This window comes from Pyxicephalus adspersus, chromosome 4, assembly GCF_032062135.1.
Source record: "Pyxicephalus adspersus chromosome 4, UCB_Pads_2.0, whole genome shotgun sequence".
NCBI lineage: Eukaryota > Metazoa > Chordata > Amphibia > Anura > Pyxicephalidae > Pyxicephalus > Pyxicephalus adspersus.
This window is the reverse complement of record NC_092861.1, coordinates 127,166,357-127,177,693: the sequence shown is the minus strand read 5'-3', so window position 1 is coordinate 127,177,693 and position 11,337 is coordinate 127,166,357.

Here is an 11,337-nt window from a genome sequence, read left to right as displayed (position 1 = left end):
AAGACAGTGTCTTATTTTCGGGGAAACACGGTAGCAGATTAGCACGGTAAGAGGTGGCAATACCATTCTAGCCTGCTCCACAGCAACCAGATAAAACCAGACTTTAATTCTGTAAAATGATAAAAAAAAGAATGCCTGGATGATGCTAAAGTCAATGCAGACAAGTGTTTTTTTTAGATGCTTAATTAATTTAAACCTAATCAATCAGTAGCGCACACTAAATAATGACTAGTATTTATAATTGGACTGTAATAATGATTGTTCCACACTTCTTACTGAAAATGTAACAGGGGATGTTGTAACAAATGTGCCTTGCTGATCCTCTTATCATAAGTCTCCCTGGCAGAGTCCTGGCAATGTCAGTATGGTCCATATTGCATTGCTGCAAACTTGCTCCTGAGGTTGTTAGTATGGTGGTGAGTCTAGCTCCATGGATATTATTTCCAATTGTATTAGTAGTGTGCTGATTCACGCTGTAGGACATTTTACTAGATGTGTCAGTCCTGCACTCTCTCTCCACATCCATAGTACCTACAGCATTTACACACCCATCCATGTACATGTGGTAATGTGGTAGCGATGATGTCTCTTCATAGGTTTCTGAATGTGTTAGTACAGTAATCGTATATCTGCAGTCATGATACCAGCTGGAATTTAGTTTAATCTCAAAAGTTTTATTGGTTTTGTATAAGGATGGGAATAGAAACAGTTAACTCATCTTTGTCATTATTCAATATATTTTGTTTTTAGTAACAACTATGGGGATGCTGACAGATTTCCAATAGCATGCAATTGTTATCAGGGCTGACAAAAAGATATAGGATATCAAGCGGGTAGTCGCCCTAGGTATTTCCTTCACTATCTTGGAGAAAAGTGCACTCTCCACCCTCTTCGGTAGGTTGACTTGCATGACTGAGTATATTAAATTTTAAATCCGTATCCAGAATCTTTGGACACGAGGACAACGCCGCCAATCATTAAAAATAGTGCCCATTGGACCACAACCTCTATAACACAAGGGATATAAGTTTGGGTTCGGTTTATGCAGCCGAATGGAAACCAAAGACCAGCACATGAAAATCTTATAGTTAGACTCTATCAAAGACGTGTTGAGGGAATTTTTGCCAATCCTTTATTTCCCATTCTGTACCAAGGTCTGCTTCTAATTGTGTCATATAGAATAGTTTCTTAAGAGGGTCGAACAAAGATAGGTACACTGACGATATTTTAATCTCAGTGATGGAGGGACAAGACTTTTCAAAGGTTGTAGACCAAAGTGGGGTGAGGCTCTTTTTAAGTTGGATTGTATAGAGCATGTTTCGGCGTATTGAAAGAGCATATTTAAAAGTATCGGAACTCTTCCGACGGTGGGGGAGAATTTTTATCTTTCAGGTGGGAGAGGCTTAGCTTAGTATGTTCCTCCTATCCAAAAGGTCACCTATCCCTTAAAACCCCTTGTTGGCCCACGTCTCAAATGGTCTTTTGTCACAGCTTGGGGGAACTTTGGGTTGTTCCATAGTGGAGAGGAGTGTCATAAGGGATTCATTCTAGTATATGCTATAACAGTAAAAATACTAATATTGTTTAATAATCAAAAATTATCATTATCCTAATATTACAATAGAATTTCTATTCTATGAAAGGATTGGATCATAACCAAAATCATATACACCAAATACAGTGTTTACACTTTACAATCGATGAACTAATTAGTTCCATAGTGGAGTAAGGGGAGTGTGAGAGGAATGTAGTTTGTGGTTTCCTTTTTGACCATCCCAAATTGAAAGAGAGTAGGATAAAGGTGGACATAATATTGTCTCTTGGATTGAGGAATCAAAAGAACCTCTATTGGGTTAGAAGGGCAAGACAGAGCTTCTACAGCGGTCCACTGCAGCCTGGTGTCCGGCATGGTACACTGCCCCAGGGTAGTTATCTGAGCTGCTTAATGGTAAAATAACACGTTTGGTATTCCTAGGCCTCCCATCATCTTTGGAGTGTAGAGGGTTGCGGAATTGATGCTACATTGTTTAGAAACCCTATATAAACTTAAGTAATCTGTTTTGGATGTTTGACCAACTTGGGGTTAGTAGGGTGTGAAAGAGGTATATAAATCCTCGACAAAATGTTAATTTATTCCGCTGCTATTCTACCAAACCAGGATGGAGGAGAGGTTGTCCAATTGTTTAGATTATTAATTAATGCTATGAAGAGGGGAGGGTAATTGGCTTGGTATAGTGAGGAGAGCGTCGGTGTCATTTTAATTCCCAAGTATAGTATGGATTTCGTGGCCCACACAAAGTCAAAGCTGTTTTGAAGCTGTGAGACCAGTGCATGTGTGAGTGATATGTTAAGAGGCAGAGATTTGTTCCTATTAATCGTCAGGCCTCAAAAACACTAGAAAACAATGATAATTACTAAGCAGATTGATATTTTGGTCACAGGAGATGTAATATATAGAAGGGCATCATCTGCAAAGAAGCCACACTTATGTTCTGTAGGGCCACAGGTGATTTCTTTTATTTCTTGGTCCTGTCTAATGGCTAGAGCTATTGGTTCTATGCCTAATGCCAACAGAGGGGGGGATAGGGGACAACCCCGCTTAGGCCTCTGTATGTAAACGAAAAGAGACTGATAGCCCCTAATTCAAATATATGCTGGGAGTGGAATAGAGAGATGTGATGATTTAAAGGAATGCATGGCCAAAGCCCATTTTTTCAAGTACTGCTATTAGGTAGTCGTGAGATAGGGTGTCAAAAGCTTTGTGTAGATCCAGAGAAAGTAGCATAGCTTCTCTATCCCGTCCCCTATCCCATTTTCCCGTGACAGCTGAGATCGAGTCTATGGTACTACTGTTCTGATCTGGGGCTTGTCGGTTAGGCAGAAACCCCACGTGATCTGGATGAATGTAGCGACTTAGACAGGCACTAAATCACTCAGAGAGAACCTTAGTCATGATCTTAAGGTCGCAGTTGATCAGTGATAGGAGTCTATAATTTGAAACTTCAGTATGATCTTTACTAGGCCAGTTTTGAAAAAACATAGTGCCACCCCACAAGTTCTTTCCTTAGCGTTGGCCATTTAGCATAGGAGAGAGAGGAAAAATGAGTTTCCTGCAAAGCTAGTCCATCGACTCCCACCAAATGTTAGCACTGAAAATCCTAGACTCTTTTTATTGGAGTGTTATGGTATTGCACATTATGTGTTAGAAAAGGCATGAGGTAAAGCCATTACCACTTAAAATTGACAGCGATTTTAGTCACTGTCTCAAAATCTTAATAAAATGCAAACACATTAGGGCGCAAAATCAGCAAGTATAAAAAAAAGATGTGGTCAATAGTCCACAGTTAAATAGAATATGGCATTCTGGTAAGCAGTTCACAGCTTGGCAAGTCCCACAATGTCACTGCAGAGCGATGGTTGGGTAGTATTCATGAAGATTTTCATTGCATCTATGAAGAATGGGAGACCTGGGTCTGAATAAGCGAACGTTGAGCTTTGGCGCCACCTAGTGGAGATTGGTTAGATGGTTAGATGGTGATGAGACCCAATTCTTTAAGTAAGGTTTCACCTTTGGCAAAAACCAGAGGGCTTTTGGGTGCCATCCGATAGATAGATCTGTCAGGGGTCTGACCACCCTCATGAACCTGTCTGATAGTAATGTGGCTTGACTAATATATCTCTCAGAACCCCATCTGTTATGGGTGCTGCTGCAGTTCCGTGGATTCTTTCTAATTTTAGATGAAGGTTGTACATTTTGTATAAACTCTTTCACCACTGGTTCAAGGTCATTAAAGGTTTCAGGAAGGTTCCTGATGCAGGAGTTCCCCCTTTTAGACCTATTGTCAAGGTCTTTAATTAAGAATTGGGGCAGCTCTAGAGAAGTCTTGGAGATGTGCGTGTGATGAGGTTATGAATGAGGAAGTCATTACTAGGTCATTGGAGGAGTGAAGAGAGTGGCCAGGGGAGTATTTTTTACCAGGTCAGACTTGCTGCTATCTAAGAAATACCTTGTATTTAACAAACCAGACTCTCTTTACGTATATGTATATGTGAACATATCAAGATAGAAAACTAGAGATATTTCTTACAGCACCTATGAAACAATCTTACAAGATGTAGATCACCGGTAAGATTCTCCTGAGATTGGGTAAAAAAAGAACAATAACATCTTTAGGCAGAATGTTTCGGATGAAGTCTAGGACTCCAAGTGCAAAGTTGTCATGGGGGTCTCTGTCCTCATTTCTCTGTGGTAGAAGGTGGACGTCTACGCTTGGGAGGAGCCTTGCTTGGTGAAGACCCAGATCCATACCAGTAAAGATAGCCCTCCATCCATAGCCATCAAGATAATTCTGTTAGCTGATAATATTACTTTAATGATGTCAAACGCATATTGAATGGTATGGCTCATTTTCCGGCCTGTGTATCAATATAGATAAAAGTGAGTTTATATTCTTAAAGGATCATCTTTCCTGGGAGGAATCAACATGGGCAACTAGCTGTGGTTTACTGTTAAAAAGACTGCACCACTTATCTGGGTTTGTGAATCTCCAGGGATAAATGAGAGTTGGGTGCTCTCAACTATTATCCTCTATTTGTTAAGATTTTATCTGAGCTCAAAAACAGGAAATATCTCCCATTCTCATTTGTAGGACAGTGTCATCTTACTAATTTGATTAGTTTGTCTACATTGCTATACCCACTGCATACACTGACATTGTTGCTTGAAAATAAAGACTTTTAGAGGTTGGAGAGGGGATTTTCACAATTTATTTGGAAGGGGAGACATGTTTTTCCTTCCTTAAACTTCATGTCCCGAAGAGGAACATGGGGGTCAAAGTCCCAAGCATTAGACTCTATAACCTAGCAAGCTTATTTAGCCATTAACATGATTGGTCACGTTTATCATAATTTATACCCAATCAAAATTGGAAAAGTGGTCTACTCCATGTCCCTAATATTGCTTTACCCCCAACTAGTAAACAAAATTTTTGTGGAGAGATTCTTTGATCACATGGAGGGAGTCACCCAGAATACCCAGAATGTCACCCGTTTAGCTTTTGCTTCTGCATCTGGGCAACTAGGGGCATCCACTTGCTAAAAGATTTACAGAATGAAAGGGGAGACTTCCTTTCCTTTTTGGAGCTTCAATATAAATGGGGTTTACCCTCCTCACAAATGTTTCAATATATACAGGTTAGAAGTTTTGTACAGGCAAAAATATCTCAAAGGCAGACTTTCCACCCTCACACTAACATAAAATCACTACTTCAGGAGGGATCTAGTGACAAATCCATGCCTTGGATCTATTCTATACTAAGGGAATGCCGCATCCCAGACCCTCCAGGCTGCTTGAAAAATGGGCTGATCTGATAAACTTCTCTTTGGAGGATCAATGGCAGCTCATGCAATCATAATGGCTGTAAAACACCCTGAAAGCAGTCACAAGTAAAGCACAGTGGAAAAATGTATTTTACATTAAAAATTCTGGGTACAAGTTAACATGCCTCCATACCCTGTGCAAGCTTTAAGCAGTCAGATTTGAGGTTATCATGCTCTGAGGTTCCATCCATCTGACTGAAACCTCAGACTTCGTAATCTGATAATGAATAAGTAAATGATCAGATGACTTATCAAAGCGGACCTAAACTAGAATTTTTACCTACATAAAAAGGTAGACAACCCTTTTATATAGGATACAGATTACCCTATTTTTTTCGGGGGGGGGGGGGGGGGGGGTAAAATTCTTTTTTTTGTAAAGCCCTTTCTCCTCTCAAGACAGAAGAGGAGTGAGCCTCCCAGGATACACATTAGGCATCCCAGGAATCTTCTGGCTGCTCTGAGATCGGGCATGTGCTAAAGGAGCAGGATCAAAAAAACATCTAGAGAAAATACTCACCTGTTCCCACTGCCTTATTTTTGTTAATGCTTTTAGCTGTATGGAAAGGGATGAAGCTTTGCTTAAAGGAATATAGACTCTTCCTTCAGAGGGCCTGATATAATAAAGCTCCCCAAGCCTGGAATAGATAGAATATTATGAGAGAATCTGGAATGGAATGGATTGAATGGATGGAACCTGAAATGGATTTCTCTTATTTGGCAAATGCTTTCAATCCTGGTTCAGATCCATTCCAGATTTGCTGGATCACCTAGATTCTCACATGATAGTCTATCTTCCGGGTCCATGTGTTTTATTAGCAGTAATTGATTCCCACCAGGAAATGTTTGAGGGAATGTCATATTTCCTGTTTTATAAATAGAACCTATAAAGTCTGTCCTTGGCATTTGTTATTGTCATAATCAATGTGAGCCGTACATTACACTGTAGCCTTAAATTGTACAGCACAATCTATTGGTGTTAAAGCTGAGCTACAGATATAAATAAAACTAAAGAATACAGATATATATTCAATGAAATATTTAAATATTTTTTAATGCACTTTATGTATGTGCATAAATTAGTCCTAATATACTGTAAACCTTATAAAGCAGAAGTGAAAGAATTGCACCCATCAGGCACTGTTGTAGTACATATGTATGAGCCGACAAGAAACAACTGAATTTACCTGACAGTTTGTCTTCATTTAATACCTTTGTGTGGTCTTCTATAATAAATTAGTTTTTATCTAATGATGTGTGCTTTGTTTCAGACTTTTAAGGATGTTTTCATAGTTTGTCTCATGTTTATTATTGTTTTTGTAATGAATCTTCTAAAAATAATCCTTCCTAGTCTGAAATCCACCTGTCTGCACCCCTCCACGAACAGCCAATCCCTTTGATCCCACCATCTCCTGTACATACCCTAACCCTAAAAATGTGACTGTTGATGTCATCATCTCTTGTAGATTGTATATATTATATAAATCACAATGCTACAACTGCCACTATGGACTTCATATACTTCACACACTACATATATTGCAGATTGATGTCACCTTTGCTTCCATTGAGTCAACAAACCAATATGGATAAAGGTGATATCCAAAGATGACCAACATTATTCATATTATTAATTGTATTAAGTTTTTTTTCCTACCCCTTAGAACAGGGGTCCATAAATTACAGCCCATGTGCCAAATCTGGCTCTAGATGCCTTTTAACCTCCCTGGTGGTATGAATATTTCAGTATTTTTAAATGTCAAATCAGTACATTTCACATTTAAAAATACTTACTATTTTAAATGTCCCCTCGGTCCCGTCCCCCAGTGCACACCGCCCACATGGCATCACCATGGGGACACAGATGCTGGGCCGACATCGCCCGAGGATGCCGCAAGCTCGTGGAGACCAGGTAAGCCCTCAATTCTACCCCGAGTGTGGCTCGAGGTTACCGCTATTTGTAATGAAATTTAACCCTGAGCCACACTCAGGATTTTTGCCAGGGGACTGAGGTGACAGGCCAGAAATGCGAAAATACTGGCACATTAAAGGTAAGTATTATTACACTGAATCCCCTGCCACAGTATTGGAACAACCATGTCGCTTGTTGGCATGTTGGCACACTAAAAGTTCCCTCTGACAGGCTAGCTGACCACAACTACTGGTTTACATAAAATGGCCACCCAGGTCAGGAAGACTTTTTGACTCAGAGGCCACTTTCTTGTAGACCAGCAGTAATAGTGAACCAGCCCCTCAACCAAAAAGTTTAGGGACCTGTGCCATAGAGCATATCCACATATTTGTTTTATTACCATGTTCAATTTGTAACCAAAAATATTGGACTCTGCCTGCCACTGACCCCATGGTTCAAGGACACCTGGTCAGATCCTACTGATGTAGGCAAACCCAACACCAGAACTAATTCTCCCAAGAGCCCTTCCCAACACACAGGGCAGGGAATAGTAATGGGAGTCAATACAGCCGCGTTATTTTTTACCCAGAAATAAATCAATGTATGTTATAAGGGAACGAAAGATGTGCGCATAGACAGAATTCTATAGTCCAGCTCACACAGGCTGATAACACTATCTTGGACTACAGCAGAAGAAGAAGCAACTGTTCCACAATTCTTTAATAAGATGAAAGGATTAAGAGGCATTTACTGAGCCTTCCATCTAATCAGAATGAGATGATTTTTTAAAAATTTATCAATAAAATATTACATTGAATGTTGAATTTTTAAACCCACAGCAAAATGACATGCACCCCTTCCATAGACATCTAATAGGAACACATAGTACAATATCACCATCTACTGGGGACTGATAATCTGTCCCAGAACTTTATAATTTTGGAAAGTGATTTTTCTTCTGGGGGTTGAAATAGGCTGTTCTAGGTGCAAAGGCCTGAGGAGAGAGAAGGCTCACATCCCTATCCTCCAAGTGCCTAAGCCCAGGGTTGTCACGCACAAAGCACCAAATATTTACCACCCCTAGCAAAAATTACCAGGTCTTCTAATCCTGGTTATTGGATAAGTTATTAAAGAGTAAGAGTAAGGGTTGGACTGTTAGACTGTTATTGTGTCCCTGCTGAGGAGATACAACTCCTTTGTTTGTCTCAGTGACCATTGTTATTGAGACAGTATGTGGGAAAAATGCAACATTTTGAGTTGTAATGAAACAATTTGGTATAGGAATGTCCTACAATGAGAACTTGGTCCAGGGAAAATTTTCTAAAATAAAAAATTATTTTAGGGACAATTTCACTCCTTTTCTGTTGCATCTTAAGAACAAGAAGTAAAGGGAAATACCTCTAGTAGGGTAGGGGACAGCAAATACTTACCTAATAGGAGTTTCAACCTTTCTCTGTTGTAGTGTTTGCCTGGACATACACTCATATGGTAAATGATTTGGATTGACTGAAGTCTACGTTCAAAATGAAGTTTTAGCCACCGTGAAAAAAGAGGAATGGCCGCATATCATGACTGTTATAAGCAAAGTTCACACAAGATGGCAGTATTGTTCTAATAAAGTCTGGTATATACACTATAACAGGGGTCCTCAAACTACGGCCCGCGGGACGAATACGGCCCGCTGAAGTTCTCCATCCGGCCCGGCTGCCTGCCATCTGCACTCCAGGGAACCCGGTCACGTGACACCACTGTTGCCGGGGTAACGCTGGAGCTGTCGGGCTGAAGCCATCAGGCAGAGAAGGTATGAGCAAAGCAGAGACTCACTGCTGCCTTCATTCCCTGCTCACTGCAGCACAAATGTACATGATCAATGTACATTTGTAAATAGTATAAACATACTATGCACATTGATCATGTACACATGTGCTGCAGTGTGATCCAGCCGATGTATGAAGGCAGCAGTGAGTGACAGGTAGCAGACACTGACAAAGTTTTTTTAGCAGCCCTTTTTTAATTATTAAAAAGTGTGGGGTAGTGTTGGATGTAGGGTAGGGTGTAAAAAAAGAAACAAATTAATGAATTGCTTGAGATTATTCATTTGCATGGAAAATGCAAGATAAATTTGCATTTTCAATACACACAGTGAAAATTCAAATTTATCTGTGCATTTTCCAATGCACATAGGAATTGAGGAATAATCTCAAGCAATTTTAAAGCCAAAGTAAACGCCACTTTTTTTTTTTAATGATCGGCAAGTGTGCTGTGCATATAGTATTGTTCTTTCATGTTTTTTCATATTTTTTTTATAAGAATCTTCTCCTCTTTTTTTTCAAACTATAGTACGGCCCCTCGACAGTCTGAGGGACCGTGAACCGGCCCCCTGTTTAAAAAGTTTGAGGACCCCTGCACTATAACATATATACAATACTGAACTCTGGCACCATCTTGTGGTCATGCCAGGAAATGCAGATCATCTGTTCTAGTCTGTATAAACTCTTTGCCAGAGAACTTTAAATGGAATGTTTGCAGGGGAGTTGTTTAATGTTTGCAGAAGAGTCAAAAGGATCTTTACAGTTCAGGAGCCATCACTTCATTCTCTTGGTTGGTTGTCTGGGCAGATGGACCTAATTTTACCCACAATTCTATTATTTCTATATTTTATAAAATTTTTTCCATAACAAAAAGATTGAAATTTGTACAGAAGGGCGTCATTGTTTAGGAGAACCTAGGACACCATGATATTTCAATAGAGCCCTGGATTTGATACTGATTTTAGTCTTTAGGTCAGGCCGGGTGGGTATACGTGTCTTAATGTGTTTTACAGCAAAGTTAGAGCTTTAAAATTTAAGCAACTTTGCTGTGAAACGCATTGAGACTCTTGTGACCAATATTGTGGCCTTATATATGTTGAAATGCAACACGCTTTGGTTTGTTAGAACTGTTTGTTTAGAAAAAGGCCCATCTATATTAGTGGGTACTAATGTGTATATAAGTATGTATGTTTGATTATAAGTGACCATAAATCTTCCCTTGTTTTGATTAATGAGTTTGACAGTAAAAACTTTTGTTAATAAAAAGCTTTGTTTTAAAATACACAAAAAGATTTTTCTGAGAACATGTAGTTTAATAAAATAGTGTAAGGTTCCTTACAAATCCCTCTCATCTCTAATTTGTTAGCATCAATGTACTTAGGGATTGGAACATTATTGAGAAACAGTTGGTCCAATAAAACTATTTTTGTTCATGTGTTATTCTTTCCTTATCTTACATTCCATAGGCAAACGGGTTCTAAAAATATGGGATTTGGTGTCACCTAAAAGGACACACTGACACTTGGGGGCCATAGGACAGGACATTCTTCCTATTCACCAATAATGAACTGTAAGCTATGGATATACTGTAATAATTATAGCAGGATTTCCCTAAATAGATGAAAGTTATTTCAATGGATACCCCATGTTAAAAAGGTTGAGAAACACTGCTCTGCTAAGTGAAAAAAAATGGATGATTCAGTAGTTGAAGGACAATAAGTGTGAATGGATACTTGGGGATAAGAAGGGGCATATATTGGAGATTTGTCAAGTGGTAAAAGTGGTAAATGGTAAATTGAATAAATTATTTTGGTTATAAGACTCAGGACAATGAGCTGCAAATGAGAATTACTGCCAGGGAAATATCTATTATATTATATACTATAGTCCCACTTTGAAAAATCCAAAATCATGCTCAGCGTTGGTTGGCTGGGAAACCCGACAATCCAGTCTTCCCTTGCGTCTGTGCGGGAGTTATGTCATCCCGGCATGGCCAATCAGAATAGGCAAAGACCGTGTTCAGGAGGAAAAGAAGAAGGAGGATGGCAGTGCTCTGCTATGGAATGGGGAGAGGTGAGTATCATGGGTTTAGTTCTGCTAGAAGTGCTTTGCAGTAAAAACTGGTTTTATTTTTTTCTTTACATGTATTTATTTTTATCTTATCATTATTCAGTGACCACAGCAAGGTTGGATGTCTGCAATCCTCAAAAGCAGCATGGTTTGCTCAGTGGTTAGCAC